The following is a 26867-nucleotide window of genomic DNA, read 5'->3' as shown; positions in this document are numbered from 1 at the left end:
ATATTTCTTTGCATAACACTGTTGTTAGGAATTTAGATAAGTTCATATTTTCCAGCAAAATATTCTGTCAGTCATATATATACATATATGAAAAAAATTTGAATTCTGTGATTTAATTTGAATGAGTACATTTTTGACCTGTCCTCTAGAGAGAGAAAAAATGGCACATGTTTAAGCAAAGCAGTCGGTGACTGCTTAAATGTGGTACATTAGAAACATACATCCAAGGCATCCGTACATCCATCCACACATCCAGCATGCATCCAAGTGACTGCTTAAATGTAATACAACAGATTCTTAATCTTAAACTGGAAATGTTTTACATGAGCGTACTTGATGTCCTTATGTCCTCAGCTCTATGATTCTGTGACCTGTGTCAAATGCTGCTAAAAACAAATTTATCTTGTATCCATTTAGATGTTATTTGTCTTTTTTTTTCAAAGGACTGTAAAATTAGAACTGTCATGTGTAATAAATTTGGCTTTTACATATTTCCTTCTCTAGCTTGTCTGAGCAGGGAAGTTTATCAATCTTAATCCCTTAAAGAAACAATCAAAATACAGGAGGTAGCTGACTGACATACTGTGGTTCAAATGAAAGGAGCATGATCGTTTTTCTGTATGGACATTCCATGAACACCTTGCTGCCAGCAACTGAATTTGCTACCTGCAACTAAAGCACATAAGATCAGCTGTAAAGTAGCTGGCCAGACACGCGCGATGACCCAACGTACGAAGGTGCCGACTCCCTGATTCCTGTTTTGCAGGTTCTGCAGTGTAGTGGTTATCACATTTGCCTCACACGCAAAAGATCATGGGCCAAAACCAGGGAGAAAAAGGTTTTCTGGCAATTCTTGCAGCTCTTGAACAAACCCCTCTGCAAGAGCGCTATGGCAGGTTTCTGTAGTGTAGTGGTTGTCATGTGCCCCCAATATGTGAAAGGTGCCTTGTTTGAAACTGGGTGGAAACAGGATTCTGCTTTTGCAAGCCTGAGTATAGTGCTCCCACACGTAAATTACACCCGCTTCCCGTGGGAGCAGGCATTTGCTGTTTTTCCACGCAGCCAGGACTTGTTCAAAAAATTCAGCCCAGTCTCAAAAGGAATGCCATCCAACCTTACAGGTGACATGCAATGGTTGGGAGAGTGTGTTCACCATGCCTGATTCATAACAAAGGCAGCAAAGGTTACTTTGCTGACCTTGTCCAACACAACAGGCACGCATTAGGCTGGCATGAACATAAAATAAAAGACATGTGCCAAATGTCAGAAGACTTGCTGTTTGTCTCCACGATATTTCTCCATAGTCCTCCTCAAAGTGCCTCTTCATGTTAGGAGAAGGTCTTTTTTAGGGAGGAGAATCTTCCACCATGCTAAGAAAACCTGCATTTCACCTAACTAGCTCAAGTGGGAGGTAATATAAGAATAGGCAAACAGCAGGAACTCTAGCCTGGGATGTTAGCATGGTGCTCTGGCAGGTTAAGTAGCCTGCCTAGATGAGCATGGCTAGCAGGGGTTCAGTGACTTCAAAACCACTGGCAGAACTGTTTCATTGCACTGTTATGTAAGCAAATGCACAGGCACAGAGTGAAGGTAACCACAACAGGAACTGAGCAGTTAATTTTCTGGAATTTTCTTAGAATGTTAGCATGGGGCTCTTGCAGGTGATGTAGCCTGCGGTTTCTGTAGTGTAGTGGTTATCACGTTCGCCTCACACGCGAAAGGTCCCCGGTTCGAAACCGGGCAGAAACAGTCCTTTTGGCAATGCTTGCAGCCCTGTCTGCACCGAAGGAGCCTACTCAGGGTGAGGGCAGCGGGCGTAACAGTGAAAGACCCACACGACAAACGCCCTCCTTTCTTCTAGATCTTTGACGCCGCAGATATTTGGCTTTCCACCACCCCAGCTCGTCCCGAGCCTCGTCCGCCAAGCAGGCGGCCTTCGCGGCAGGCCTGAGCCAGACCCGGCGAGCCGCCCTCTCTAGGCCCCTCATGCCAGGTTTCCGTAGTGTAGTGGTCATCACGTTCGCCTAACACGCGAAAGGTCCCCGGTTCGAAACCGGGCGGAAACAGGTTCTGCTTTTTGCGAGACGGAGTATAGTGCTCACACACGTAGATTGCAGCCGCTTCCTGTGGGAGAAGGTGTTTGAGTTTAAGTCTAAGTTCCAAGTTTATTTAGAGCCCAGTATCACTGTTTACAGTCTCAAAGGGCTTTCCATGCCACAACAATCAAAATCAAAACAGGACGGCACCCCTGACTTAATGCTCATGGCGGACAAGAAAAAAACTCCCCAAAAACCCAAACGGGAAATGGGAAAATGGGAGAAATCTTGAGAAGGACCACAGAGAGAGGAAAGGTGTACAATAGGTCTTTTGCTGCTGCACATGATGAAAAAGAAAGGCCATCCAGAGTTACTATGTGATCAGAAAGCTTACTCCTAGCTGCATGTGGTCCTAGCACAAGTATTTCTGTCTTTTCAGAGTTAAGCGAGAGGAAGTTAGTAAGCATCTAGTGCCTAATATCCTTTACACATTCCTCAATTTTATTAAGCTGCTGTCTCTCGTCTGGCACTAAGAGCTTTTCTATCGCCCAGGAGGCTCTCCTTCCATGCTAACTGGAATACTACCAAATTAGTTTGGCGCCATTTATGTTCTAATTTTCCAGTGGTGAGTTTTAAGGTGCGTGTGTGCTCATTGCACCAGGGAGCCCGTTAGCCATTTTTTCACCCAGCTAAGCAGTAAGCAATATCAGAGCAGTTACACAACAGGAGCCTGCGTATTGCTGGCAGGGGTTCGGTGAACTTCAAAACCGCCGGCACAACTGCGCCGGTCAGCAAGCACAGGCACTAGCACAGCGTAAAGGCAACCACGAAGGGACTCGAACCCTCAGTCTTCTGATCCGAAGTCAGACGCCTTGTCCATTAGGCCACGTGGTCTACAGGAGGGCCGCGCAGGACGCCAAAGAGCACGGCAGCCAAGCCTTTGTTTCATTTTAAGGATCCATAGAAACTGCCAGGCAGCCAAACTCGGGGTCACTTCTTCAGTCGGCGCGTCGTGTCCAAGTGGAGCGAGGAATGCTAGTTCAAACTGCAGTGGGCACAACCTCTGAGGAAGCAGAATGGAAATCCAAATGCAGCTGCAAGAAGCCCAGCTCAATTCCATCAAGCTTGGCGAAATTCCACCGCGTGACGATCCGAATCAGAAACACAAAACACGCAGCAATGAGGAAGCTAACAGATAACCACACTAGCAGACAACCGACTACACAAATGAGCCGTGCGCAAACGTCTGTATCCACACACATACAGAATCACGCACATGCCGTCTGAACCACGTACACAAAAGAGGAAACAGAGTCATCTCGAGGAGAATGGTTACACGTGGCTTGGTCTGGCAAGAAGCCAGCTAAATGACAGCCAGCTTGAGGTATATAGATTAGCATTAGCAAGGTCTCCAGCCTCCAGCTTGACACGCAGCTGGCGGCGGCGACTCTGGCGTCTCTGGCGACTTCAGTAACGTCGTCCAGTGCGCGAACGAGCCGACTCCCGGGGCGTTGTAGTGTAGTGTAGTGGTTATCACGTTCGCCTCACACGCGAAAGGTCCCCGGTTCGAAACCGGGCAGAAACAGTCCTTTTGGCAATGCTTGCAGCCCTGTCTGCACCGAAGGAGCCTACTCAGGGTGAGGGCAGCGGGCGTAACAGTGAAAGACCCACACGACAAACGCCCTCCTTTCTTCTAGATCTTTGACGCCGCAGATATTTGGCTTTCCACCACCCCAGCTCGTCCCGAGCCTCGTCCGCCAAGCAGGCGGCCTTCGCGGCAGGCCTGAGCCAGACCCGGCGAGCCGCCCTCTCTAGGCCCCTCATGCCAGGTTTCCGTAGTGTAGTGGTCATCACGTTCGCCTAACACGCGAAAGGTCCCCGGTTCGAAACCGGGCGGAAACAGGTTCTGCTTTTTGCGAGACGGAGTATAGTGCTCACACACGTAGATTGCAGCCGCTTCCTGTGGGAGAAGGTGTTTGAGTTTAAGTCTAAGTTCCAAGTTTATTTAGAGCCCAGTATCACTGTTTACAGTCTCAAAGGGCTTTCCATGCCACAACAATCAAAATCAAAACAGGACGGCACCCCTGACTTAATGCTCATGGCGGACAAGAAAAAAACTCCCCAAAAACCCAAACGGGAAATGGGAAAATGGGAGAAATCTTGAGAAGGACCACAGAGAGAGGAAAGGTGTACAATAGGTCTTTTGCTGCTGCACATGATGAAAAAGAAAGGCCATCCAGAGTTACTATGTGATCAGAAAGCTTACTCCTAGCTGCATGTGGTCCTAGCACAAGTATTTCTGTCTTTTCAGAGTTAAGCGAGAGGAAGTTAGTAAGCATCTAGTGCCTAATATCCTTTACACATTCCTCAATTTTATTAAGCTGCTGTCTCTCGTCTGGCACTAAGAGCTTTTCTATCGCCCAGGAGGCTCTCCTTCCATGCTAACTGGAATACTACCAAATTAGTTTGGCACCATTTATGTTCTAATTTTCCAGTGGTGAGTTTTAAGGTGCGTGTGTGCTCATTGCACCAGGGAGCCCGTTAGCCATTTTTTCACCCAGCTAAGCAGTAAGCAATATCAGAGCAGTTACACAACAGGAGCCTGCGTATTGCTGGCAGGGGTTCGGTGAACTTCAAAACCGCCGGCACAACTGCGCCGGTCAGCAAGCACAGGCACTAGCACAGCGTAAAGGCAACCACGAAGGGACTCGAACCCTCAGTCTTCTGATCCGAAGTCAGACGCCTTGTCCATTAGGCCACGTGGTCTACAGGAGGGCCGCGCAGGACGCCAAAGAGCACGGCAGCCAAGCCTTTGTTTCATTTTAAGGATCCATAGAAACTGCCAGGCAGCCAAACTCGGGGTCACTTCTTCAGTCGGCGCGTCGTGTCCAAGTGGAGCGAGGAATGCTAGTTCAAACTGCAGTGGGCACAACCTCTGAGGAAGCAGAATGGAAATCCAAATGCAGCTGCAAGAAGCCCAGCTCAATTCCATCAAGCTTGGCGAAATTCCACCGCGTGACGATCCGAATCAGAAACACAAAACACGCAGCAATGAGGAAGCTAACAGATAACCACACTAGCAGACAACCGACTACACAAATGAGCCGTGCGCAAACGTCTGTATCCACACACATACAGAATCACGCACATGCCGTCTGAACCACGTACACAAAAGAGGAAACAGAGTCATCTCGAGGAGAATGGTTACACGTGGCTTGGTCTGGCAAGAAGCCAGCTAAATGACAGCCAGCTTGAGGTATATAGATTAGCATTAGCAAGGTCTCCAGCCTCCAGCTTGACACGCAGCTGGCGGCGGCGACTCTGGCGTCTCTGGCGACTTCAGTAACGTCGTCCAGTGCGCGAACGAGCCGACTCCCGGGGCGTGTAGTGTAGTGTAGTGGTTATCACGTTCGCCTCACACGCGAAAGGTCCCCGGTTCGAAACCGGGCAGAAACAGTCCTTTTGGCAATGCTTGCAGCCCTGTCTGCACCGAAGGAGCCTACTCAGGGTGAGGGCAGCGGGCGTAACAGTGAAAGACCCACACGACAAACGCCCTCCTTTCTTCTAGATCTTTGACGCCGCAGATATTTGGCTTTCCACCACCCCAGCTCGTCCCGAGCCTCGTCCGCCAAGCAGGCGGCCTTCGCGGCAGGCCTGAGCCAGACCCGGCGAGCCGCCCTCTCTAGGCCCCTCATGCCAGGTTTCCGTAGTGTAGTGGTCATCACGTTCGCCTAACACGCGAAAGGTCCCCGGTTCGAAACCGGGCGGAAACAGGTTCTGCTTTTTGCGAGACGGAGTATAGTGCTCACACACGTAGATTGCAGCCGCTTCCTGTGGGAGAAGGTGTTTGAGTTTAAGTCTAAGTTCCAAGTTTATTTAGAGCCCAGTATCACTGTTTACAGTCTCAAAGGGCTTTCCATGCCACAACAATCAAAATCAAAACAGGACGGCACCCCTGACTTAATGCTCATGGCGGACAAGAAAAAAACTCCCCAAAAACCCAAACGGGAAATGGGAAAATGGGAGAAATCTTGAGAAGGACCACAGAGAGAGGAAAGGTGTACAATAGGTCTTTTGCTGCTGCACATGATGAAAAAGAAAGGCCATCCAGAGTTACTATGTGATCAGAAAGCTTACTCCTAGCTGCATGTGGTCCTAGCACAAGTATTTCTGTCTTTTCAGAGTTAAGCGAGAGGAAGTTAGTAAGCATCTAGTGCCTAATATCCTTTACACATTCCTCAATTTTATTAAGCTGCTGTCTCTCGTCTGGCACTAAGAGCTTTTCTATCGCCCAGGAGGCTCTCCTTCCATGCTAACTGGAATACTACCAAATTAGTTTGGCGCCATTTATGTTCTAATTTTCCAGTGGTAAGTTTTAGGGTGCGTGTGTGCTCATTGCACCAGGGAGCCCGTTAGCCATTTTTTCACCCAGCTAAGCAGTAAGCAATATCAGAGCAGTTACACAACAGGAGCCTGCGTATTGCTGGCAGGGGTTCGGTGAACTTCAAAACCGCCGGCACAACTGCGCCGGTCAGCAAGCACAGGCACTAGCACAGCGTAAAGGCAACCACGAAGGGACTCGAACCCTCAGTCTTCTGATCCGAAGTCAGACGCCTTGTCCATTAGGCCACGTGGTCTACAGGAGGGCCGCGCAGGACGCCAAAGAGCACGGCAGCCAAGCCTTTGTTTCATTTTAAGGATCCATAGAAACTGCCAGGCAGCCAAACTCGGGGTCACTTCTTCAGTCGGCGCGTCGTGTCCAAGTGGAGCGAGGAATGCTAGTTCAAACTGCAGTGGGCACAACCTCTGAGGAAGCAGAATGGAAATCCAAATGCAGCTGCAAGAAGCCCAGCTCAATTCCATCAAGCTTGGCGAAATTCCACCGCGTGACGATCCGAATCAGAAACACAAAACACGCAGCAATGAGGAAGCTAACAGATAACCACACTAGCAGACAACCGACTACACAAATGAGCCGTGCGCAAACGTCTGTATCCACACACATACAGAATCACGCACATGCCGTCTGAACCACGTACACAAAAGAGGAAACAGAGTCATCTCGAGGAGAATGGTTACACGTGGCTTGGTCTGGCAAGAAGCCAGCTAAATGACAGCCAGCTTGAGGTATATAGATTAGCATTAGCAAGGTCTCCAGCCTCCAGCTTGACACGCAGCTGGCGGCGGCGACTCTGGCGTCTCCGGCGACTTCAGTAACGTCGTCCAGTGCGCGAACGAGCCGACTCCCGGGGCGCCCTTTGCAGTTTCTGTAGTGTAGTGGTTATCACGTTCGCCTCACACGCGAAAGGTCCCCGGTTCGAAACCGGGCAGAAACAGTCCTTTTGGCAATGCTTGCAGCCCTGTCTGCACCGAAGGAGCCTACTCAGGGTGAGGGCAGCGGGCGTAACAGTGAAAGACCCACACGACAAACGCCCTCCTTTCTTCTAGATCTTTGACGCCGCAGATATTTGGCTTTCCACCACCCCAGCTCGTCCCGAGCCTCGTCCGCCAAGCAGGCGGCCTTCGCGGCAGGCCTGAGCCAGACCCGGCGAGCCGCCCTCTCTAGGCCCCTCATGCCAGGTTTCCGTAGTGTAGTGGTCATCACGTTCGCCTAACACGCGAAAGGTCCCCGGTTCGAAACCGGGCGGAAACAGGTTCTGCTTTTTGCGAGACGGAGTATAGTGCTCACACACGTAGATTGCAGCCGCTTCCTGTGGGAGAAGGTGTTTGAGTTTAAGTCTAAGTTCCAAGTTTATTTAGAGCCCAGTATCACTGTTTACAGTCTCAAAGGGCTTTCCATGCCACAACAATCAAAATCAAAACAGGACGGCACCCCTGACTTAATGCTCATGGCGGACAAGAAAAAAACTCCCCAAAAACCCAAACGGGAAATGGGAAAATGGGAGAAATCTTGAGAAGGACCACAGAGAGAGGAAAGGTGTACAATAGGTCTTTTGCTGCTGCACATGATGAAAAAGAAAGGCCATCCAGAGTTACTATGTGATCAGAAAGCTTACTCCTAGCTGCATGTGGTCCTAGCACAAGTATTTCTGTCTTTTCAGAGTTAAGCGAGAGGAAGTTAGTAAGCATCTAGTGCCTAATATCCTTTACACATTCCTCAATTTTATTAAGCTGCTGTCTCTCGTCTGGCACTAAGAGCTTTTCTATCGCCCAGGAGGCTCTCCTTCCATGCTAACTGGAATACTACCAAATTAGTTTGGCGCCATTTATGTTCTAATTTTCCAGTGGTGAGTTTTAAGGTGCGTGTGTGCTCATTGCACCAGGGAGCCCGTTAGCCATTTTTTCACCCAGCTAAGCAGTAAGCAATATCAGAGCAGTTACACAACAGGAGCCTGCGTATTGCTGGCAGGGGTTCGGTGAACTTCAAAACCGCCGGCACAACTGCGCCGGTCAGCAAGCACAGGCACTAGCACAGCGTAAAGGCAACCACGAAGGGACTCGAACCCTCAGTCTTCTGATCCGAAGTCAGACGCCTTGTCCATTAGGCCACGTGGTCTACAGGAGGGCCGCGCAGGACGCCAAAGAGCACGGCAGCCAAGCCTTTGTTTCATTTTAAGGATCCATAGAAACTGCCAGGCAGCCAAACTCGGGGTCACTTCTTCAGTCGGCGCGTCGTGTCCAAGTGGAGCGAGGAATGCTAGTTCAAACTGCAGTGGGCACAACCTCTGAGGAAGCAGAATGGAAATCCAAATGCAGCTGCAAGAAGCCCAGCTCAATTCCATCATGCTTGGCGAAATTCCACCGCGTGACGATCCGAATCAGAAACACAAAACACGCAGCAATGAGGAAGCTAACAGATAACCACACTAGCAGACAACCGACTACACAAATGAGCCGTGCGCAAACGTCTGTATCCACACACATACAGAATCACGCACATGCCGTCTGAACCACGTACACAAAAGAGGAAACAGAGTCATCTCGAGGAGAATGGTTACACGTGGCTTGGTCTGGCAAGAAGCCAGCTAAATGACAGCCAGCTTGAGGTACATAGATTAGCATTAGCAAGGTCTCCAGCCTCCAGCTTGACACGCAGCTGGCGGCGGCGACTCTGGCGTCTCCGGCGACTTCAGTAACGTCGTCCAGTGCAGCGAACGAGCCGACTCCCGGGGCGCCCTTTGCAGTTTCTGTAGTGTAGTGGTTATCACGTTCGCCTCACACGCGAAAGGTCCCCGGTTCGAAACCGGGCAGAAACAGTCCTTTTGGCAATGCTTGCAGCCCTGTCTGCACCGAAGGAGCCTACTCAGGGTGAGGGCAGCGGGCGTAACAGTGAAAGACCCACACGACAAACGCCCTCCTTTCTTCTAGATCTTTGACGCCGCAGATATTTGGCTTTCCACCACCCCAGCTCGTCCCGAGCCTCGTCCGCCAAGCAGGCGGCCTTCGCGGCAGGCCTGAGCCAGACCCGGCGAGCCGCCCTCTCTAGGCCCCTCATGCCAGGTTTCCGTAGTGTAGTGGTCATCACGTTCGCCTAACACGCGAAAGGTCCCCGGTTCGAAACCGGGCGGAAACAGGTTCTGCTTTTTGCGAGACGGAGTATAGTGCTCACACACGTAGATTGCAGCCGCTTCCTGTGGGAGAAGGTGTTTGAGTTTAAGTCTAAGTTCCAAGTTTATTTAGAGCCCAGTATCACTGTTTACAGTCTCAAAGGGCTTTCCATGCCACAACAATCAAAATCAAAACAGGACGGCACCCCTGACTTAATGCTCATGGCGGACAAGAAAAAAACTCCCCAAAAACCCAAACGGGAAATGGGAAAATGGGAGAAATCTTGAGAAGGACCACAGAGAGAGGAAAGGTGTACAATAGGTCTTTTGCTGCTGCACATGATGAAAAAGAAAGGCCATCCAGAGTTACTATGTGATCAGAAAGCTTACTCCTAGCTGCATGTGGTCCTAGCACAAGTATTTCTGTCTTTTCAGAGTTAAGCGAGAGGAAGTTAGTAAGCATCTAGTGCCTAATATCCTTTACACATTCCTCAATTTTATTAAGCTGCTGTCTCTCGTCTGGCACTAAGAGCTTTTCTATCGCCCAGGAGGCTCTCCTTCCATGCTAACTGGAATACTACCAAATTAGTTTGGCGCCATTTATGTTCTAATTTTCCAGTGGTGAGTTTTAAGGTGCGTGTGTGCTCATTGCACCAGGGAGCCCGTTAGCCATTTTTTCACCCAGCTAAGCAGTAAGCAATATCAGAGCAGTTACACAACAGGAGCCTGCGTATTGCTGGCAGGGGTTCGGTGAACTTCAAAACCGCCGGCACAACTGCGCCGGTCAGCAAGCACAGGCACTAGCACAGCGTAAAGGCAACCACGAAGGGACTCGAACCCTCAGTCTTCTGATCCGAAGTCAGACGCCTTGTCCATTAGGCCACGTGGTCTACAGGAGGGCCGCGCAGGACGCCAAAGAGCACGGCAGCCAAGCCTTTGTTTCATTTTAAGGATCCATAGAAACTGCCAGGCAGCCAAACTCGGGGTCACTTCTTCAGTCGGCGCGTCGTGTCCAAGTGGAGCGAGGAATGCTAGTTCAAACTGCAGTGGGCACAACCTCTGAGGAAGCAGAATGGAAATCCAAATGCAGCTGCAAGAAGCCCAGCTCAATTCCATCATGCTTGGCGAAATTCCACCGCGTGACGATCCGAATCAGAAACACAAAACACGCAGCAATGAGGAAGCTAACAGATAACCACACTAGCAGACAACCGACTACACAAATGAGCCGTGCGCAAACGTCTGTATCCACACACATACAGAATCACGCACATGCCGTCTGAACCACGTACACAAAAGAGGAAACAGAGTCATCTCGAGGAGAATGGTTACACGTGGCTTGGTCTGGCAAGAAGCCAGCTAAATGACAGCCAGCTTGAGGTACATAGATTAGCATTAGCAAGGTCTCCAGCCTCCAGCTTGACACGCAGCTGGCGGCGGCGACTCTGGCGTCTCCTGGCGACTTCAGTAACGTCGTCCAGTGCGCGAACGAGCCGACTCCCGGGGCGCCCTTTGCAGTTTCTGTAGTGTAGTGGTTATCACGTTCGCCTCACACGCGAAAGGTCCCCGGTTCGAAACCGGGCAGAAACAGTCCTTTTGGCAATGCTTGCAGCCCTGTCTGCACCGAAGGAGCCTACTCAGGGTGAGGGCAGCGGGCGTAACAGTGAAAGACCCACACGACAAACGCCCTCCTTTCTTCTAGATCTTTGACGCCGCAGATATTTGGCTTTCCACCACCCCAGCTCGTCCCGAGCCTCGTCCGCCAAGCAGGCGGCCTTCGCGGCAGGCCTGAGCCAGACCCGGCGAGCCGCCCTCTCTAGGCCCCTCATGCCAGGTTTCCGTAGTGTAGTGGTCATCACGTTCGCCTAACACGCGAAAGGTCCCCGGTTCGAAACCGGGCGGAAACAGGTTCTGCTTTTTGCGAGACGGAGTATAGTGCTCACACACGTAGATTGCAGCCGCTTCCTGTGGGAGAAGGTGTTTGAGTTTAAGTCTAAGTTCCAAGTTTATTTAGAGCCCAGTATCACTGTTTACAGTCTCAAAGGGCTTTCCATGCCACAACAATCAAAATCAAAACAGGACGGCACCCCTGACTTAATGCTCATGGCGGACAAGAAAAAAACTCCCCAAAAACCCAAACGGGAAATGGGAAAATGGGAGAAATCTTGAGAAGGACCACAGAGAGAGGAAAGGTGTACAATAGGTCTTTTGCTGCTGCACATGATGAAAAAGAAAGGCCATCCAGAGTTACTATGTGATCAGAAAGCTTACTCCTAGCTGCATGTGGTCCTAGCACAAGTATTTCTGTCTTTTCAGAGTTAAGCGAGAGGAAGTTAGTAAGCATCTAGTGCCTAATATCCTTTACACATTCCTCAATTTTATTAAGCTGCTGTCTCTCGTCTGGCACTAAGAGCTTTTCTATCGCCCAGGAGGCTCTCCTTCCATGCTAACTGGAATACTACCAAATTAGTTTGGCGCCATTTATGTTCTAATTTTCCAGTGGTGAGTTTTAAGGTGCGTGTGTGCTCATTGCACCAGGGAGCCCGTTAGCCATTTTTTCACCCAGCTAAGCAGTAAGCAATATCAGAGCAGTTACACAACAGGAGCCTGCGTATTGCTGGCAGGGGTTCGGTGAACTTCAAAACCGCCTGGCACAACTGCGCCGGTCAGCAAGCACAGGCACTAGCACAGCGTAAAGGCAACCACGAAGGGACTCGAACCCTCAGTCTTCTGATCCGAAGTCAGACGCCTTGTCCATTAGGCCACGTGGTCTACAGGAGGGCCGCGCAGGACGCCAAAGAGCACGGCAGCCAAGCCTTTGTTTCATTTTAAGGATCCATAGAAACTGCCAGGCAGCCAAACTCGGGGTCACTTCTTCAGTCGGCGCGTCGTGTCCAAGTGGAGCGAGGAATGCTAGTTCAAACTGCAGTGGGCACAACCTCTGAGGAAGCAGAATGGAAATCCAAATGCAGCTGCAAGAAGCCCAGCTCAATTCCATCAAGCTTGGCGAAATTCCACCGCGTGACGATCCGAATCAGAAACACAAAACACGCAGCAATGAGGAAGCTAACAGATAACCACACTAGCAGACAACCGACTACACAAATGAGCCGTGCGCAAACGTCTGTATCCACACACATACAGAATCACGCACATGCCGTCTGAACCACGTACACAAAAGAGGAAACAGAGTCATCTCGAGGAGAATGGTTACACGTGGCTTGGTCTGGCAAGAAGCCAGCTAAATGACAGCCAGCTTGAGGTATATAGATTAGCATTAGCAAGGTCTCCAGCCTCCAGCTTGACACGCAGCTGGCGGCGGCGACTCTGGCGTCTCTGGCGACTTCAGTAACGTCGTCCAGTGCGCGAACGAGCCGACTCCCGGGGCGCCCTTTGCAGTTTCTGTAGTGTAGTGGTTATCACGTTCGCCTCACACGCGAAAGGTCCCCGGTTCGAAACCGGGCAGAAACAGTCCTTTTGGCAATGCTTGCAGCCCTGTCTGCACCGAAGGAGCCTACTCAGGGTGAGGGCAGCGGGCGTAACAGTGAAAGACCCACACGACAAACGCCCTCCTTTCTTCTAGATCTTTGACGCCGCAGATATTTGGCTTTCCACCACCCCAGCTCGTCCCGAGCCTCGTCCGCCAAGCAGGCGGCCTTCGCGGCAGGCCTGAGCCAGACCCGGCGAGCCGCCCTCTCTAGGCCCCTCATGCCAGGTTTCCGTAGTGTAGTGGTCATCACGTTCGCCTAACACGCGAAAGGTCCCCGGTTCGAAACCGGGCGGAAACAGGTTCTGCTTTTTGCGAGACGGAGTATAGTGCTCACACACGTAGATTGCAGCCGCTTCCTGTGGGAGAAGGTGTTTGAGTTTAAGTCTAAGTTCCAAGTTTATTTAGAGCCCAGTATCACTGTTTACAGTCTCAAAGGGCTTTCCATGCCACAACAATCAAAATCAAAACAGGACGGCACCCCTGACTTAATGCTCATGGCGGACAAGAAAAAAACTCCCCAAAAACCCAAACGGGAAATGGGAAAATGGGAGAAATCTTGAGAAGGACCACAGAGAGAGGAAAGGTGTACAATAGGTCTTTTGCTGCTGCACATGATGAAAAAGAAAGGCCATCCAGAGTTACTATGTGATCAGAAAGCTTACTCCTAGCTGCATGTGGTCCTAGCACAAGTATTTCTGTCTTTTCAGAGTTAAGCGAGAGGAAGTTAGTAAGCATCTAGTGCCTAATATCCTTTACACATTCCTCAATTTTATTAAGCTGCTGTCTCTCGTCTGGCACTAAGAGCTTTTCTATCGCCCAGGAGGCTCTCCTTCCATGCTAACTGGAATACTACCAAATTAGTTTGGCGCCATTTATGTTCTAATTTTCCAGTGGTAAGTTTTAAGGTGCGTGTGTGCTCATTGCACCAGGGAGCCCGTTAGCCATTTTTTCACCCAGCTAAGCAGTAAGCAATATCAGAGCAGTTACACAACAGGAGCCTGCGTATTGCTGGCAGGGGTTCGGTGAACTTCAAAACCGCTGGCACAACTGCGCCGGTCAGCAAGCACAGGCACTAGCACAGCGTAAAGGCAACCACGAAGGGACTCGAACCCTCAGTCTTCTGATCCGAAGTCAGACGCCTTGTCCATTAGGCCACGTGGTCTACAGGAGGGCCGCGCAGGACGCCAAAGAGCACGGCAGCCAAGCCTTTGTTTCATTTTAAGGATCCATAGAAACTGCCAGGCAGCCAAACTCGGGGTCACTTCTTCAGTCGGCGCGTCGTGTCCAAGTGGAGCGAGGAATGCTAGTTCAAACTGCAGTGGGCACAACCTCTGAGGAAGCAGAATGGAAATCCAAATGCAGCTGCAAGAAGCCCAGCTCAATTCCATCAAGCTTGGCGAAATTCCACCGCGTGACGATCCGAATCAGAAACACAAAACACGCAGCAATGAGGAAGCTAACAGATAACCACACTAGCAGACAACCGACTACACAAATGAGCCGTGCGCAAACGTCTGTATCCACACACATACAGAATCACGCACATGCCGTCTGAACCACGTACACAAAAGAGGAAACAGAGTCATCTCGAGGAGAATGGTTACACGTGGCTTGGTCTGGCAAGAAGCCAGCTAAATGACAGCCAGCTTGAGGTATATAGATTAGCATTAGCAAGGTCTCCAGCCTCCAGCTTGACACGCAGCTGGCGGCGGCGACTCTGGCGTCTCTGGCGACTTCAGTAACGTCGTCCAGTGCGCGAACGAGCCGACTCCCGGGGCACCCTTTGCAGTTTCTGTAGTGTAGTGGTTATCACGTTTGCCTCACACGCGAAAGGTCCCCGGTTCGAAACCGGGCAGAAACAGTCCTTTTGGCAATGCTTGCAGCCCTGTCTGCACCGAAGGAGCCTACTCAGGGTGAGGGCAGCGGGCGTAACAGTGAAAGACCCACACGACAAACGCCCTCCTTTCTTCTAGATCTTTGACGCCGCAGATATTTGGCTTTCCACCACCCCAGCTCGTCCCGAGCCTCGTCCGCCAAGCAGGCGGCCTTCGCGGCAGGCCTGAGCCAGACCCGGCGAGCCGCCCTCTCTAGGCCCCTCATGCCAGGTTTCCGTAGTGTAGTGGTCATCACGTTCGCCTAACACGCGAAAGGTCCCCGGTTCGAAACCGGGCGGAAACAGGTTCTGCTTTTTGCGAGACGGAGTATAGTGCTCACACACGTAGATTGCAGCCGCTTCCTGTGGGAGAAGGTGTTTGAGTTTAAGTCTAAGTTCCAAGTTTATTTAGAGCCCAGTATCACTGTTTACAGTCTCAAAGGGCTTTCCATGCCACAACAATCAAAATCAAAACAGGACGGCACCCCTGACTTAATGCTCATGGCGGACAAGAAAAAAACTCCCCAAAAACCCAAACGGGAAATGGGAAAATGGGAGAAATCTTGAGAAGGACCACAGAGAGAGGAAAGGTGTACAATAGGTCTTTTGCTGCTGCACATGATGAAAAAGAAAGGCCATCCAGAGTTACTATGTGATCAGAAAGCTTACTCCTAGCTGCATGTGGTCCTAGCACAAGTATTTCTGTCTTTTCAGAGTTAAGCGAGAGGAAGTTAGTAAGCATCTAGTGCCTAATATCCTTTACACATTCCTCAATTTTATTAAGCTGCTGTCTCTCGTCTGGCACTAAGAGCTTTTCTATCGCCCAGGAGGCTCTCCTTCCATGCTAACTGGAATACTACCAAATTAGTTTGGCGCCATTTATGTTCTAATTTTCCAGTGGTAAGTTTTAAGGTGCGTGTGTGCTCATTGCACCAGGGAGCCCGTTAGCCATTTTTTCACCCAGCTAAGCAGTAAGCAATATCAGAGCAGTTACACAACAGGAGCCTGCGTATTGCTGGCAGGGGTTCGGTGAACTTCAAAACCGCCGGCACAACTGCGCCGGTCAGCAAGCACAGGCACTAGCACAGCGTAAAGGCAACCACGAAGGGACTCGAACCCTCAGTCTTCTGATCCGAAGTCAGACGCCTTGTCCATTAGGCCACGTGGTCTACAGGAGGGCCGCGCAGGACGCCAAAGAGCACGGCAGCCAAGCCTTTGTTTCATTTTAAGGATCCATAGAAACTGCCAGGCAGCCAAACTCGGGGTCACTTCTTCAGTCGGCGCGTCGTGTCCAAGTGGAGCGAGGAATGCTAGTTCAAACTGCAGTGGGCACAACCTCTGAGGAAGCAGAATGGAAATCCAAATGCAGCTGCAAGAAGCCCAGCTCAATTCCATCAAGCTTGGCGAAATTCCACCGCGTGACGATCCGAATCAGAAACACAAAACACGCAGCAATGAGGAAGCTAACAGATAACCACACTAGCAGACAACCGACTACACAAATGAGCCGTGCGCAAACGTCTGTATCCACACACATACAGAATCACGCACATGCCGTCTGAACCACGTACACAAAAGAGGAAACAGAGTCATCTCGAGGAGAATGGTTACACGTGGCTTGGTCTGGCAAGAAGCCAGCTAAATGACAGCCAGCTTGAGGTATATAGATTAGCATTAGCAAGGTCTCCAGCCTCCAGCTTGACACGCAGCTGGCGGAGGCGACTCTGGCGTCTCTGGCGACTTCAGTAACGTCGTCCAGTGCGTGAACAAGCCGACTCCCGGGGCGCCCTTTGCAGTTTCTGTAGTGTAGTGGTTATCACGTTCGCCTCACACGCGAAAGGTCCCCGGTTCGAAACCGGGCAGAAACAGTCCTTTTGGCAATGCTTGCAGCCCTGTCTGCACCGAAGGAGCCTACTCAGGGTGAGGGCAGCGGGCGTAACAGTGAAAGACCCACACGACAAACGCCCTCCTTTCTTCTAGATCTTTGACGCCGCAGATATTTGGCTTTCCACCACCCCAGCTCGTCCCGAGCCTCGTCCGCCAAGCAGGCGGCCTTCGCGGCAGGCCTGAGCCAGACCCGGCGAGCCGCCCTCTCTAGGCCCCTCATGCCAGGTTTCCGTAGTGTAGTGGTCATCACGTTCGCCTAACACGCGAAAGGTCCCCGGTTCGAAACCGGGCGGAAACAGGTTCTGCTTTTTGCGAGACGGAGTATAGTGCTCACACACGTAGATTGCAGCCGCTTCCTGTGGGAGAAGGTGTTTGAGTTTAAGTCTAAGTTCCAAGTTTATTTAGAGCCCAGTATCACTGTTTACAGTCTCAAAGGGCTTTCCATGCCACAACAATCAAAATCAAAACAGGACGGCACCCCTGACTTAATGCTCATGGCGGACAAGAAAAAAACTCCCCAAAAACCCAAACGGGAAATGGGAAAATGGGAGAAATCTTGAGAAGGACCACAGAGAGAGGAAAGGTGTACAATAGGTCTTTTGCTGCTGCACATGATGAAAAAGAAAGGCCATCCAGAGTTACTATGTGATCAGAAAGCTTACTCCTAGCTGCATGTGGTCCTAGCACAAGTATTTCTGTCTTTTCAGAGTTAAGCGAGAGGAAGTTAGTAAGCATCTAGTGCCTAATATCCTTTACACATTCCTCAATTTTATTAAGCTGCTGTCTCTCGTCTGGCACTAAGAGCTTTTCTATCGCCCAGGAGGCTCTCCTTCCATGCTAACTGGAATACTACCAAATTAGTTTGGCGCCATTTATGTTCTAATTTTCCAGTGGTAAGTTTTAAGGTGCGTGTGTGCTCATTGCACCAGGGAGCCCGTTAGCCATTTTTTCACCCAGCTAAGCAGTAAGCAATATCAGAGCAGTTACACAACAGGAGCCTGCGTATTGCTGGCAGGGGTTCGGTGAACTTCAAAACCGCCGGCACAACTGCGCCGGTCAGCAAGCACAGGCACTAGCACAGCGTAAAGGCAACCACGAAGGGACTTGAACCCTCAGTCTTCTGATCCGAAGTCAGACGCCTTGTCCATTAGGCCACGTGGTCTACAGGAGGGCCGCGCAGGACGCCAAAGAGCACGGCAGCCAAGCCTTTGTTTCATTTTAAGGATCCATAGAAACTGCCAGGCAGCCAAACTCGGGGTCACTTCTTCAGTCGGCGCGTCGTGTCCAAGTGGAGCGAGGAATGCTAGTTCAAACTGCAGTGGGCACAACCTCTGAGGAAGCAGAATGGAAATCCAAATGCAGCTGCAAGAAGCCCAGCTCAATTCCATCAAGCTTGGCGAAATTCCACCGCGTGACGATCCGAATCAGAAACACAAAACACGCAGCAATGAGGAAGCTAACAGATAACCACACTAGCAGACAACCGACTACACAAATGAGCCGTGCGCAAACGTCTGTATCCACACACATACAGAATCACGCACATGCCGTCTGAACCACGTACACAAAAGAGGAAACAGAGTCATCTCGAGGAGAATGGTTACACGTGGCTTGGTCTGGCAAGAAGCCAGCTAAATGACAGCCAGCTTGAGGTATATAGATTAGCATTAGCAAGGTCTCCAGCCTCCAGCTTGACACGCAGCTGGCGGCGGCGACTCTGGCGTCTCTGGCGACTTCAGTAACGTCGTCCAGTGCGCGAACGAGCCGACTCCCGGGGCGCCCTTTGCAGTTTCTGTAGTGTAGTGGTTATCACGTTCGCCTCACACGCGAAAGGTCCCCGGTTCGAAACCGGGCAGAAACAGTCCTTTTGGCAATGCTTGCAGCCCTGTCTGCACCGAAGGAGCCTACTCAGGGTGAGGGCAGCGGGCGTAACAGTGAAAGACCCACACGACAAACGCCCTCCTTTCTTCTAGATCTTTGACGCCGCAGATATTTGGCTTTCCACCACCCCAGCTCGTCCCTAGCCTCTTCCGCCAAGCAGGCGGCCTTCGCGGCAGGCCTGAGCCAGACCCGGCGAGCCGCCCTCTCTAGGCCCCTCATGCCAGGTTTCCGTAGTGTAGTGGTCATCATGTTCGCCTAACACGCGAAAGGTCCCCGGTTCGAAACCGGGCGGAAACAGGTTCTGCTTTTTGCGAGACGGAGTATAGTGCTCACACACGTAGATTGCAGCCGCTTCCTGTGGGAGAAGGTGTTTGAGTTTAAGTCTAAGTTCCAAGTTTATTTAGAGCCCAGTATCACTGTTTACAGTCTCAAAGGGCTTTCCATGCCACAACAATCAAAATCAAAACAGGACGGCACCCCTGACTTAATGCTCATGGCGGACAAGAAAAAAACTCCCCAAAAACCCAAACGGGAAATGGGAAAATGGGAGAAATCTTGAGAAGGACCACAGAGAGAGGAAAGGTGTACAATAGGTCTTTTGCTGCTGCACATGATGAAAAAGAAAGGCCATCCAGAGTTACTATGTGATCAGAAAGCTTACTCCTAGCTGCATGTGGTCCTAGCACAAGTATTTCTGTCTTTTCAGAGTTAAGCGAGAGGAAGTTAGTAAGCATCTAGTGCCTAATATCCTTTACACATTCCTCAATTTTATTAAGCTGCTGTCTCTCGTCTGGCACTAAGAGCTTTTCTATCGCCCAGGAGGCTCTCCTTCCATGCTAACTGGAATACTACCAAATTAGTTTGGCGCCATTTATGTTCTAATTTTCCAGTGGTAAGTTTTAAGGTGCGTGTGTGCTCATTGCACCAGGGAGCCCGTTAGCCATTTTTTCACCCAGCTAAGCAGTAAGCAATATCAGAGCAGTTACACAACAGGAGCCTGCGTATTGCTGGCAGGGGTTCGGTGAACTTCAAAACCGCTGGCACAACTGCGCCGGTCAGCAAGCACAGGCACTAGCACAGCGTAAAGGCAACCACGAAGGGACTCGAACCCTCAGTCTTCTGATCCGAAGTCAGACGCCTTGTCCATTAGGCCACGTGGTCTACAGGAGGGCCGCGCAGGACGCCAAAGAGCACGGCAGCCAAGCCTTTGTTTCATTTTAAGGATCCATAGAAACTGCCAGGCAGCCAAACTCGGGGTCACTTCTTCAGTCGGCGCGTCGTGTCCAAGTGGAGCGAGGAATGCTAGTTCAAACTGCAGTGGGCACAACCTCTGAGGAAGCAGAATGGAAATCCAAATGCAGCTGCAAGAAGCCCAGCTCAATTCCATCAAGCTTGGCGAAATTCCACCGCGTGACGATCCGAATCAGAAACACAAAACACGCAGCAATGAGGAAGCTAACAGATAACCACACTAGCAGACAACCGACTACACAAATGAGCCGTGCGCAAACGTCTGTATCCACACACATACAGAATCACGCACATGCCGTCTGAACCACGTACACAAAAGAGGAAACAGAGTCATCTCGAGGAGAATGGTTACACGTGGCTTGGTCTGGCAAGAAGCCAGCTAAATGACAGCCAGCTTGAGGTATATAGATTAGCATTAGCAAGGTCTCCAGCCTCCAGCTTGACACGCAGCTGGCGGCGGCGACTCTGGCGTCTCTGGCGACTTCAGTAACGTCGTCCAGTGCGCGAACGAGCCGACTCCCGGGGCACCCTTTGCAGTTTCTGTAGTGTAGTGGTTATCACGTTCGCCTCACACGCGAAAGGTCCCCGGTTCGAAACCGGGCAGAAACAGTCCTTTTGGCAATGCTTGCAGCCCTGTCTGCACCGAAGGAGCCTACTCAGGGTGAGGGCAGCGGGCGTAACAGTGAAAGACCCACACGACAAACGCCCTCCTTTCTTCTAGATCTTTGACGCCGCAGATATTTGGCTTTCCACCACCCCAGCTCGTCCCGAGCCTCGTCCGCCAAGCAGGCGGCCTTCGCGGCAGGCCTGAGCCAGACCCGGCGAGCCGCCCTCTCTAGGCCCCTCATGCCAGGTTTCCGTAGTGTAGTGGTCATCACGTTCGCCTAACACGCGAAAGGTCCCCGGTTCGAAACCGGGCGGAAACAGGTTCTGCTTTTTGCGAGACGGAGTATAGTGCTCACACACGTAGATTGCAGCCGCTTCCTGTGGGAGAAGGTGTTTGAGTTTAAGTCTAAGTTCCAAGTTTATTTAGAGCCCAGTATCACTGTTTACAGTCTCAAAGGGCTTTCCATGCCACAACAATCAAAATCAAAACAGGATGGCACCCCTGACTTAATGCTCATGGCGGACAAGAAAAAAACTCCCCAAAAACCCAAACGGGAAATGGGAAAATGGGAGAAATCTTGAGAAGGACCACAGAGAGAGGAAAGGTGTACAATAGGTCTTTTGCTGCTGCACATGATGAAAAAGAAAGGCCATCCAGAGTTACTATGTGATCAGAAAGCTTACTCCTAGCTGCATGTGGTCCTAGCACAAGTATTTCTGTCTTTTCAGAGTTAAGCGAGAGGAAGTTAGTAAGCATCTAGTGCCTAATATCCTTTACACATTCCTCAATTTTATTAAGCTGCTGTCTCTCGTCTGGCACTAAGAGCTTTTCTATCGCCCAGGAGGCTCTCCTTCCATGCTAACTGGAATACTACCAAATTAGTTTGGCGCCATTTATGTTCTAATTTTCCAGTGGTAAGTTTTAAGGTGCGTGTGTGCTCATTGCACCAGGGAGCCCGTTAGCCATTTTTTCACCCAGCTAAGCAGTAAGCAATATCAGAGCAGTTACACAACAGGAGCCTGCGTATTGCTGGCAGGGGTTCGGTGAACTTCAAAACCGCCGGCACAACTGCGCCGGTCAGCAAGCACAGGCACTAGCACAGCGTAAAGGCAACCACGAAGGGACTCGAACCCTCAGTCTTCTGATCCGAAGTCAGACGCCTTGTCCATTAGGCCACGTGGTCTACAGGAGGGCCGCGCAGGACGCCAAAGAGCACGGCAGCCAAGCCTTTGTTTCATTTTAAGGATCCATAGAAACTGCCAGGCAGCCAAACTCGGGGTCACTTCTTCAGTCGGCGCGTCGTGTCCAAGTGGAGCGAGGAATGCTAGTTCAAACTGCAGTGGGCACAACCTCTGAGGAAGCAGAATGGAAATCCAAATGCAGCTGCAAGAAGCCCAGCTCAATTCCATCAAGCTTGGCGAAATTCCACCGCGTGACGATCCGAATCAGAAACACAAAACACGCAGCAATGAGGAAGCTAACAGATAACCACACTAGCAGACAACCGACTACACAAATGAGCCGTGCGCAAACGTCTGTATCCACACACATACAGAATCACGCACATGCCGTCTGAACCACGTACACAAAAGAGGAAACAGAGTCATCTCGAGGAGAATGGTTACACGTGGCTTGGTCTGGCAAGAAGCCAGCTAAATGACAGCCAGCTTGAGGTATATAGATTAGCATTAGCAAGGTCTCCAGCCTCCAGCTTGACACGCAGCTGGCGGCGGCGACTCTGGCGTCTCTGGCGACTTCAGTAACGTCGTCCAGTGCGCGAACAAGCCGACTCCCGGGGCACCCTTTGCAGTTTCTGTAGTGTAGTGGTTATCACGTTCGCCTCACACGCGAAAGGTCCCCGGTTCGAAACCGGGCAGAAACAGTCCTTTTGGCAATGCTTGCAGCCCTGTCTGCACCGAAGGAGCCTACTCAGGGTGAGGGCAGCGGGCGTAACAGTGAAAGACCCACACGACAAACGCCCTCCTTTCTTCTAGATCTTTGACGCCGCAGATATTTGGCTTTCCACCACCCCAGCTCGTCCCGAGCCTCTTCCGCCAAGCAGGCGGCCTTCGCGGCAGGCCTGAGCCAGACCCGGCGAGCCGCCCTCTCTAGGCCCCTCATGCCAGGTTTCCGTAGTGTAGTGGTCATCACGTTCGCCTAACACGCGAAAGGTCCCCGGTTCGAAACCGGGCGGAAACAGGTTCTGCTTTTTGCGAGACGGAGTATAGTGCTCACACACGTAGATTGCAGCCGCTTCCTGTGGGAGAAGGTGTTTGAGTTTAAGTCTAAGTTCCAAGTTTATTTAGAGCCCAGTATCACTGTTTACAGTCTCAAAGGGCTTTCCATGCCACAACAATCAAAATCAAAACAGGACGGCACCCCTGACTTAATGCTCATGGCGGACAAGAAAAAAACTCCCCAAAAACCCAAACGGGAAATGGGAAAATGGGAGAAATCTTGAGAAGGACCACAGAGAGAGGAAAGGTGTACAATAGGTCTTTTGCTGCTGCACATGATGAAAAAGAAAGGCCATCCAGAGTTACTATGTGATCAGAAAGCTTACTCCTAGCTGCATGTGGTCCTAGCACAAGTATTTCTGTCTTTTCAGAGTTAAGCGAGAGGAAGTTAGTAAGCATCTAGTGCCTAATATCCTTTACACATTCCTCAATTTTATTAAGCTGCTGTCTCTCGTCTGGCACTAAGAGCTTTTCTATCGCCCAGGAGGCTCTCCTTCCATGCTAACTGGAATACTACCAAATTAGTTTGGCGCCATTTATGTTCTAATTTTCCAGTGGTAAGTTTTAAGGTGCGTGTGTGCTCATTGCACCAGGGAGCCCGTTAGCCATTTTTTCACCCAGCTAAGCAGTAAGCAATATCAGAGCAGTTACACAACAGGAGCCTGCGTATTGCTGGCAGGGGTTCGGTGAACTTCAAAACCGCCGGCACAACTGCGCCGGTCAGCAAGCACAGGCACTAGCACAGCGTAAAGGCAACCACGAAGGGACTCGAACCCTCAGTCTTCTGATCCGAAGTCAGACGCCTTGTCCATTAGGCCACGTGGTCTACAGGAGGGCCGCGCAGGACGCCAAAGAGCACGGCAGCCAAGCCTTTGTTTCATTTTAAGGATCCATAGAAACTGCCAGGCAGCCAAACTCGGGGTCACTTCTTCAGTCGGCGCGTCGTGTCCAAGTGGAGCGAGGAATGCTAGTTCAAACTGCAGTGGGCACAACCTCTGAGGAAGCAGAATGGAAATCCAAATGCAGCTGCAAGAAGCCCAGCTCAATTCCATCAAGCTTGGCGAAATTCCACCGCGTGACGATCCGAATCAGAAACACAAAACACGCAGCAATGAGGAAGCTAACAGATAACCACACTAGCAGACAACCGACTACACAAATGAGCCGTGCGCAAACGTCTGTATCCACACACATACAGAATCACGCACATGCCGTCTGAACCACGTACACAAAAGAGGAAACAGAGTCATCTCGAGGAGAATGGTTACACGTGGCTTGGTCTGGCAAGAAGCCAGCTAAATGACAGCCAGCTTGAGGTATATAGATTAGCATTAGCAAGGTCTCCAGCCTCCAGCTTGACACGCAGCTGGCGGCGGCGACTCTGGCGTCTCTGGCGACTTCAGTAACGTCGTCCAGTGCGCGAACGAGCCGACTCCCGGGGCGCCCTTTGCAGTTTCTGTAGTGTAGTGGTTATCACGTTCGCCTCACACGCGAAAGGTCCCCGGTTCGAAACCGGGCAGAAACAGTCCTTTTGGCAATGCTTGCAGCCCTGTCTGCACCGAAGGAGCCTACTCAGGGTGAGGGCAGCGGGCGTAACAGTGAAAGACCCACACGACAAACGCCCTCCTTTCTTCTAGATCTTTGACGCCGCAGATATTTGGCTTTCCACCACCCCAGCTCGTCCCGAGCCTCGTCCGCCAAGCAGGCGGCCTTCGCGGCAGGCCTGAGCCAGACCCGGCGAGCCGCCCTCTCTAGGCCCCTCATGCCAGGTTTCCGTAGTGTAGTGGTCATCACGTTCGCCTAACACGCGAAAGGTCCCCGGTTCGAAACCGGGCGGAAACAGGTTCTGCTTTTTGCGAGACGGAGTATAGTGCTCACACACGTAGATTGCAGCCGCTTCCTGTGGGAGAAGGTGTTTGAGTTTAAGTCTAAGTTCCAAGTTTATTTAGAGCCCAGTATCACTGTTTACAGTCTCAAAGGGCTTTCCATGCCACAACAATCAAAATCAAAACAGGACGGCACCCCTGACTTAATGCTCATGGCGGACAAGAAAAAAACTCCCCAAAAACCCAAACGGGAAATGGGAAAATGGGAGAAATCTTGAGAAGGACCACAGAGAGAGGAAAGGTGTACAATAGGTCTTTTGCTGCTGCACATGATGAAAAAGAAAGGCCATCCAGAGTTACTATGTGATCAGAAAGCTTACTCCTAGCTGCATGTGGTCCTAGCACAAGTATTTCTGTCTTTTCAGAGTTAAGCGAGAGGAAGTTAGTAAGCATCTAGTGCCTAATATCCTTTACACATTCCTCAATTTTATTAAGCTGCTGTCTCTCGTCTGGCACTAAGAGCTTTTCTATCGCCCAGGAGGCTCTCCTTCCATGCTAACTGGAATACTACCAAATTAGTTTGGCGCCATTTATGTTCTAATTTTCCAGTGGTAAGTTTTAAGGTGCGTGTGTGCTCATTGCACCAGGGAGCCCGTTAGCCATTTTTTCACCCAGCTAAGCAGTAAGCAATATCAGAGCAGTTACACAACAGGAGCCTGCGTATTGCTGGCAGGGGTTCGGTGAACTTCAAAACCGCCGGCACAACTGCGCCGGTCAGCAAGCACAGGCACTAGCACAGCGTAAAGGCAACCACGAAGGGACTCGAACCCTCAGTCTTCTGATCCGAAGTCAGACGCCTTGTCCATTAGGCCACGTGGTCTACAGGAGGGCTGCGCAGGACGCCAAAGAGCACGGCAGCCAAGCCTTTGTTTCATTTTAAGGATCCATAGAAACTGCCAGGCAGCCAAACTCGGGGTCACTTCTTCAGTCGGCGCGTCGTGTCCAAGTGGAGCGAGGAATGCTAGTTCAAACTGCAGTGGGCACAACCTCTGAGGAAGCAGAATGGAAATCCAAATGCAGCTGCAAGAAGCCCAGCTCAATTCCATCAAGCTTGGCGAAATTCCACCGCGTGACGATCCGAATCAGAAACACAAAACACGCAGCAATGAGGAAGCTAACAGATAACCACACTAGCAGACAACCGACTACACAAATGAGCCGTGCGCAAACGTCTGTATCCACACACATACAGAATCACGCACATGCCGTCTGAACCACGTACACAAAAGAGGAAACAGAGTCATCTCGAGGAGAATGGTTACACGTGGCTTGGTCTGGCAAGAAGCCAGCTAAATGACAGCCAGCTTGAGGTATATAGATTAGCATTAGCAAGGTCTCCAGCCTCCAGCTTGACACGCAGCTGGCGGCGGCGACTCTGGCGTCTCTGGCGACTTCAGTAACGTCGTCCAGTGCGCGAACGAGCCGACTCCCGGGGCGCCCTTTGCAGTTTCTGTAGTGTAGTGGTTATCACGTTCGCCTCACACGCGAAAGGTCCCCGGTTCGAAACCGGGCAGAAACAGTCCTTTTGGCAATGCTTGCAGCCCTGTCTGCACCGAAGGAGCCTACTCAGGGTGAGGGCAGCGGGCGTAACAGTGAAAGACCCACACGACAAACGCCCTCCTTTCTTCTAGATCTTTGACGCCGCAGATATTTGGCTTTCCACCACCCCAGCTCGTCCCGAGCCTCGTCCGCCAAGCAGGCGGCCTTCGCGGCAGGCCTGAGCCAGACCCGGCGAGCCGCCCTCTCTAGGCCCCTCATGCCAGGTTTCCGTAGTGTAGTGGTCATCACGTTCGCCTAACACGCGAAAGGTCCCCGGTTCGAAACCGGGCGGAAACAGGTTCTGCTTTTTGCGAGACGGAGTATAGTGCTCACACACGTAGATTGCAGCCGCTTCCTGTGGGAGAAGGTGTTTGAGTTTAAGTCTAAGTTCCAAGTTTATTTAGAGCCCAGTATCACTGTTTACAGTCTCAAAGGGCTTTCCATGCCACAACAATCAAAATCAAAACAGGACGGCACCCCTGACTTAATGCTCATGGCGGACAAGAAAAAAACTCCCCAAAAACCCAAACGGGAAATGGGAAAATGGGAGAAATCTTGAGAAGGACCACAGAGAGAGGAAAGGTGTACAATAGGTCTTTTGCTGCTGCACATGATGAAAAAGAAAGGCCATCCAGAGTTACTATGTGATCAGAAAGCTTACTCCTAGCTGCA

At 51.0% G+C, this 26867-nt stretch overlaps 41 non-coding genes across 41 annotated transcripts; 28 read left to right on the top strand and 13 right to left on the bottom strand.

Moving 5' to 3' along the window:
* The first annotated feature begins 1676 nt into the window (after positions 1–1676).
* On the top strand, positions 1677–1749 carry trnav-cac (transfer RNA valine (anticodon CAC)). Its single transcript has one exon. It is a non-coding gene; the product is annotated as a tRNA-Val (tRNA).
* A 244-nt stretch (positions 1750–1993) lies between these two features.
* Positions 1994–2066, top strand: trnav-aac (transfer RNA valine (anticodon AAC)). Its single transcript has one exon. It is a non-coding gene; the product is annotated as a tRNA-Val (tRNA).
* A 791-nt stretch (positions 2067–2857) lies between these two features.
* On the bottom strand, positions 2858–2930 carry trnar-ucg (transfer RNA arginine (anticodon UCG)). Its single transcript has one exon. It is a non-coding gene; the product is annotated as a tRNA-Arg (tRNA).
* A 616-nt stretch (positions 2931–3546) lies between these two features.
* On the top strand, positions 3547–3621 carry trnav-cac (transfer RNA valine (anticodon CAC)). Its single transcript has one exon. It is a non-coding gene; the product is annotated as a tRNA-Val (tRNA).
* A 244-nt stretch (positions 3622–3865) lies between these two features.
* trnav-aac (transfer RNA valine (anticodon AAC)) lies at positions 3866–3938 on the top strand. The gene has a single exon. It is a non-coding gene; the product is annotated as a tRNA-Val (tRNA).
* Positions 3939–4729: 791 nt separating this feature from the next.
* trnar-ucg (transfer RNA arginine (anticodon UCG)) lies at positions 4730–4802 on the bottom strand. Its single transcript has one exon. It is a non-coding gene; the product is annotated as a tRNA-Arg (tRNA).
* A 616-nt stretch (positions 4803–5418) lies between these two features.
* On the top strand, positions 5419–5492 carry trnav-cac (transfer RNA valine (anticodon CAC)). The gene has a single exon. It is a non-coding gene; the product is annotated as a tRNA-Val (tRNA).
* A 244-nt stretch (positions 5493–5736) lies between these two features.
* Positions 5737–5809, top strand: trnav-aac (transfer RNA valine (anticodon AAC)). The gene has a single exon. It is a non-coding gene; the product is annotated as a tRNA-Val (tRNA).
* Positions 5810–6600: 791 nt separating this feature from the next.
* On the bottom strand, positions 6601–6673 carry trnar-ucg (transfer RNA arginine (anticodon UCG)). The gene has a single exon. It is a non-coding gene; the product is annotated as a tRNA-Arg (tRNA).
* Positions 6674–7299: 626 nt separating this feature from the next.
* Positions 7300–7372, top strand: trnav-cac (transfer RNA valine (anticodon CAC)). Its single transcript has one exon. It is a non-coding gene; the product is annotated as a tRNA-Val (tRNA).
* Positions 7373–7616: 244 nt separating this feature from the next.
* Positions 7617–7689, top strand: trnav-aac (transfer RNA valine (anticodon AAC)). Its single transcript has one exon. It is a non-coding gene; the product is annotated as a tRNA-Val (tRNA).
* Positions 7690–8480: 791 nt separating this feature from the next.
* On the bottom strand, positions 8481–8553 carry trnar-ucg (transfer RNA arginine (anticodon UCG)). The gene has a single exon. It is a non-coding gene; the product is annotated as a tRNA-Arg (tRNA).
* A 627-nt stretch (positions 8554–9180) lies between these two features.
* trnav-cac (transfer RNA valine (anticodon CAC)) lies at positions 9181–9253 on the top strand. The gene has a single exon. It is a non-coding gene; the product is annotated as a tRNA-Val (tRNA).
* Positions 9254–9497: 244 nt separating this feature from the next.
* Positions 9498–9570, top strand: trnav-aac (transfer RNA valine (anticodon AAC)). The gene has a single exon. It is a non-coding gene; the product is annotated as a tRNA-Val (tRNA).
* Positions 9571–10361: 791 nt separating this feature from the next.
* Positions 10362–10434, bottom strand: trnar-ucg (transfer RNA arginine (anticodon UCG)). The gene has a single exon. It is a non-coding gene; the product is annotated as a tRNA-Arg (tRNA).
* A 627-nt stretch (positions 10435–11061) lies between these two features.
* On the top strand, positions 11062–11134 carry trnav-cac (transfer RNA valine (anticodon CAC)). Its single transcript has one exon. It is a non-coding gene; the product is annotated as a tRNA-Val (tRNA).
* A 244-nt stretch (positions 11135–11378) lies between these two features.
* trnav-aac (transfer RNA valine (anticodon AAC)) lies at positions 11379–11451 on the top strand. The gene has a single exon. It is a non-coding gene; the product is annotated as a tRNA-Val (tRNA).
* Positions 11452–12243: 792 nt separating this feature from the next.
* On the bottom strand, positions 12244–12316 carry trnar-ucg (transfer RNA arginine (anticodon UCG)). The gene has a single exon. It is a non-coding gene; the product is annotated as a tRNA-Arg (tRNA).
* Positions 12317–12942: 626 nt separating this feature from the next.
* On the top strand, positions 12943–13015 carry trnav-cac (transfer RNA valine (anticodon CAC)). Its single transcript has one exon. It is a non-coding gene; the product is annotated as a tRNA-Val (tRNA).
* Positions 13016–13259: 244 nt separating this feature from the next.
* On the top strand, positions 13260–13332 carry trnav-aac (transfer RNA valine (anticodon AAC)). The gene has a single exon. It is a non-coding gene; the product is annotated as a tRNA-Val (tRNA).
* A 791-nt stretch (positions 13333–14123) lies between these two features.
* On the bottom strand, positions 14124–14196 carry trnar-ucg (transfer RNA arginine (anticodon UCG)). Its single transcript has one exon. It is a non-coding gene; the product is annotated as a tRNA-Arg (tRNA).
* A 626-nt stretch (positions 14197–14822) lies between these two features.
* On the top strand, positions 14823–14895 carry trnav-cac (transfer RNA valine (anticodon CAC)). The gene has a single exon. It is a non-coding gene; the product is annotated as a tRNA-Val (tRNA).
* Positions 14896–15139: 244 nt separating this feature from the next.
* Positions 15140–15212, top strand: trnav-aac (transfer RNA valine (anticodon AAC)). Its single transcript has one exon. It is a non-coding gene; the product is annotated as a tRNA-Val (tRNA).
* Positions 15213–16003: 791 nt separating this feature from the next.
* Positions 16004–16076, bottom strand: trnar-ucg (transfer RNA arginine (anticodon UCG)). Its single transcript has one exon. It is a non-coding gene; the product is annotated as a tRNA-Arg (tRNA).
* Positions 16077–16702: 626 nt separating this feature from the next.
* On the top strand, positions 16703–16775 carry trnav-cac (transfer RNA valine (anticodon CAC)). The gene has a single exon. It is a non-coding gene; the product is annotated as a tRNA-Val (tRNA).
* Positions 16776–17019: 244 nt separating this feature from the next.
* trnav-aac (transfer RNA valine (anticodon AAC)) lies at positions 17020–17092 on the top strand. The gene has a single exon. It is a non-coding gene; the product is annotated as a tRNA-Val (tRNA).
* Positions 17093–17883: 791 nt separating this feature from the next.
* trnar-ucg (transfer RNA arginine (anticodon UCG)) lies at positions 17884–17956 on the bottom strand. The gene has a single exon. It is a non-coding gene; the product is annotated as a tRNA-Arg (tRNA).
* A 626-nt stretch (positions 17957–18582) lies between these two features.
* On the top strand, positions 18583–18655 carry trnav-cac (transfer RNA valine (anticodon CAC)). The gene has a single exon. It is a non-coding gene; the product is annotated as a tRNA-Val (tRNA).
* Positions 18656–18899: 244 nt separating this feature from the next.
* trnav-aac (transfer RNA valine (anticodon AAC)) lies at positions 18900–18972 on the top strand. Its single transcript has one exon. It is a non-coding gene; the product is annotated as a tRNA-Val (tRNA).
* Positions 18973–19763: 791 nt separating this feature from the next.
* trnar-ucg (transfer RNA arginine (anticodon UCG)) lies at positions 19764–19836 on the bottom strand. The gene has a single exon. It is a non-coding gene; the product is annotated as a tRNA-Arg (tRNA).
* A 626-nt stretch (positions 19837–20462) lies between these two features.
* trnav-cac (transfer RNA valine (anticodon CAC)) lies at positions 20463–20535 on the top strand. The gene has a single exon. It is a non-coding gene; the product is annotated as a tRNA-Val (tRNA).
* A 244-nt stretch (positions 20536–20779) lies between these two features.
* trnav-aac (transfer RNA valine (anticodon AAC)) lies at positions 20780–20852 on the top strand. Its single transcript has one exon. It is a non-coding gene; the product is annotated as a tRNA-Val (tRNA).
* A 791-nt stretch (positions 20853–21643) lies between these two features.
* Positions 21644–21716, bottom strand: trnar-ucg (transfer RNA arginine (anticodon UCG)). The gene has a single exon. It is a non-coding gene; the product is annotated as a tRNA-Arg (tRNA).
* Positions 21717–22342: 626 nt separating this feature from the next.
* On the top strand, positions 22343–22415 carry trnav-cac (transfer RNA valine (anticodon CAC)). Its single transcript has one exon. It is a non-coding gene; the product is annotated as a tRNA-Val (tRNA).
* A 244-nt stretch (positions 22416–22659) lies between these two features.
* Positions 22660–22732, top strand: trnav-aac (transfer RNA valine (anticodon AAC)). The gene has a single exon. It is a non-coding gene; the product is annotated as a tRNA-Val (tRNA).
* Positions 22733–23523: 791 nt separating this feature from the next.
* On the bottom strand, positions 23524–23596 carry trnar-ucg (transfer RNA arginine (anticodon UCG)). Its single transcript has one exon. It is a non-coding gene; the product is annotated as a tRNA-Arg (tRNA).
* Positions 23597–24222: 626 nt separating this feature from the next.
* Positions 24223–24295, top strand: trnav-cac (transfer RNA valine (anticodon CAC)). The gene has a single exon. It is a non-coding gene; the product is annotated as a tRNA-Val (tRNA).
* Positions 24296–24539: 244 nt separating this feature from the next.
* Positions 24540–24612, top strand: trnav-aac (transfer RNA valine (anticodon AAC)). Its single transcript has one exon. It is a non-coding gene; the product is annotated as a tRNA-Val (tRNA).
* A 791-nt stretch (positions 24613–25403) lies between these two features.
* On the bottom strand, positions 25404–25476 carry trnar-ucg (transfer RNA arginine (anticodon UCG)). The gene has a single exon. It is a non-coding gene; the product is annotated as a tRNA-Arg (tRNA).
* A 626-nt stretch (positions 25477–26102) lies between these two features.
* trnav-cac (transfer RNA valine (anticodon CAC)) lies at positions 26103–26175 on the top strand. The gene has a single exon. It is a non-coding gene; the product is annotated as a tRNA-Val (tRNA).
* Positions 26176–26419: 244 nt separating this feature from the next.
* On the top strand, positions 26420–26492 carry trnav-aac (transfer RNA valine (anticodon AAC)). The gene has a single exon. It is a non-coding gene; the product is annotated as a tRNA-Val (tRNA).
* The last annotated feature ends 375 nt before the right edge of the window (positions 26493–26867 follow it).

Source organism: Chanos chanos, chromosome 16, assembly GCF_902362185.1.
Source record: "Chanos chanos chromosome 16, fChaCha1.1, whole genome shotgun sequence".
In the NCBI taxonomy this organism is placed as follows: domain Eukaryota; kingdom Metazoa; phylum Chordata; class Actinopteri; order Gonorynchiformes; family Chanidae; genus Chanos; species Chanos chanos.
This window is presented reverse-complemented; position numbering and strand designations above follow the sequence as displayed.